Source organism: Anoplophora glabripennis, unplaced genomic scaffold (genome assembly GCF_000390285.2).
Source record: "Anoplophora glabripennis isolate ALB-LARVAE unplaced genomic scaffold, Agla_2.0 scaffold233, whole genome shotgun sequence".
NCBI classification, from domain to species: Eukaryota; Metazoa; Arthropoda; class Insecta; order Coleoptera; family Cerambycidae; genus Anoplophora; species Anoplophora glabripennis.
The window spans coordinates 464,086-466,496 of NW_019416413.1; positions in this window are offsets into that span (position 1 = coordinate 464,086).

Here is a 2,411-nt window from a genome sequence, read left to right on the forward strand (position 1 = left end):
TGGGGGGTGAAAGTGGCGGAGTCAAAAATACCAGCAAAGAATGTCCCCCTTTAATCTAAAATCGACGGGTCTGAGCGTTTTTCTACAATATTGACGCAGTTCCTGAAAATGGCTCTGTTTCGTTTTCATTTGATCACCCTGTATAGGCCTCTAATTATTGTTTTGCGGAATCGCATTTTAAGGATGGTATCTTATTAAATACTGGCATTTAGATATTGGTAAGTTAGTTTAAATCGAAAGGAATATGTAACATTGCTATGTACAAATGTGTCAAAATGGTTAAGTTTTATTATATTAGAATGCCCTAAAGACTCAATGACAGTATGAAAACGGCAGTGTAGAATATTGAAATCCATGTTTCCCTAGAACAATGCAATTTAGTATACCTGAGTATACCTTTTTTACAGTAGATGAAAAATCAGTACCAATAAAAAATATGGCAGAAAGACGGCGGTCTTACATATTCTCAGTAACCTAAGAAGTATTCCCCTTCGGCTACCTCAAAAATTCCTCTACCTACATAAGATTTCATTGAAATATATTTAAGTCATGTCACGAGTTATTCTAAAAAACTATACTAAACAATTTTTTTGAAAGTCTTAACTTCTCAAAAAAAGTAATTTCATCTAACTTGGTTTTACTTTTGAATCCAACAATATATCTAACAAGTAGAAAATTAATTAATGATCAACAGACGAAGTTAGAAAGTAGAATGGCTTCATCCTTATAAGAATTAGTATGTAAGTATTTGAAGTTATAGTACCCAGAGGTAGGTGAGTGTAAAGGACAAACAGTTTTGTGAAACAACTATAAATGTAGAAGTATATTCACTATACAATCCTGGTCAAAATTCACTGCGGCAAAATTCAATGGAATATTTGTTAAGATCATTCGTAAAAGCTGGTGCTCGTATTTTTATATTTAGTTTGAGTGACACGTGGAATTATTAAAATATCATTATCTAGCAACATAAAAATAATGTCGTATTATTACAAATACCTATTTTTAATAATACTACTAACTGCTTATGTGCGATAATAATATGATATCATTAACTTGTTATTATAGTTTTTCAACTAGAAAGACTGTAATTTACAAAAGAATACTTAAATTATTCATAACACTATTATTAAAATGACGTTGTTAAATAATATAACATTGTCAGAAAATAATATTTAAATATAAATTGCTCATTTATGTAAATTTTGATAGTTATTTGTGGTAGCTGTGCTCTGAAGACAATATGCAAATTTTATAGAAAAAAAATAAAGTGACGGCACCCCTTATTATTTTTAACATAATTGTTTCATTAGTAGGGGAATTAATTTGTAAATTACTTTGCGTTAATAGATTTTAATTTATGCCGTCGGCACAGTTTTTTAATAGAATAAGTTGATGTCTCATAGGCGTATCAGTTTATTACACGAGTTGATAACTAACCCCCAGCTACCCCTACTTTTTTTTCAAATGGAAACATAAGGCATGAGGGGGCTCATTGAAAAGCTTGTAGAAAACCGAATCCAGCCATACCAAATAAACAAGTTTTATTTTTTCAATAGCAAGGTTTTTAGGGTTGTATAAAACACCTACTTAACCAGTGAAATAAAATTGAATTATCTTCAGTGTTATCCTCCATGAATTTGCGCAGAATAAAATAAAGAATTTGAAACTGTACCTATCGCTGCTAACGCAAAAAGATACATTTTTTATGTTGCGTTTTTTTTTGGCACCTCTTACTTGCCAGGCTTTCTGGTTAATTTTTCGCTTTAGTTGTAAATTGGAGTTCGAAACGTTACTATTGTGCCAAAATCAATTTATTTACTGAATTGCAATGGTGTTGTCGGAAAGGCAACACATCGAAATCTTGATATTGCTTGGATGTGGAGATAAAATAAGAATGCAGGCTGAAGTGCGCGATATATATTGAAAATTGAAATATTATTAGGAATTAAAATAAAGTAGGTATGGAGAATATCTTAAATACTCTATCTTAATTCCTATAATATTTAAATTTTCTTCTTCTGTGTAACCCATTTTAATTAAATAATAATGCAAACTGTCAAACAATAACAATGTTGTCATAATTTTACCTGTCACTGTCACGGCCTACCATATAACATTGTCCATGAGTAAATAGGCCTCTCACGGCCTAATTAGTGAGATTTAGTTAAAATATTTATACCCGTTTTGGACTATATCAATGTTCGATATGTCAATATATATTACAAATAAATCTAAATACATACGTAATTGGAAAAAAATCAGAAATGCATCAAAGACGTCCAACAATTACAAAATATCTTATTTTCCTAATAAAAAACCTTCTTTTCGTTTTTTAATATTATCTCGCTTATTGTTAGAGATGGACCCAACAAACCCTATATGACTGTGCTCGACAGGGAACGTTCTAT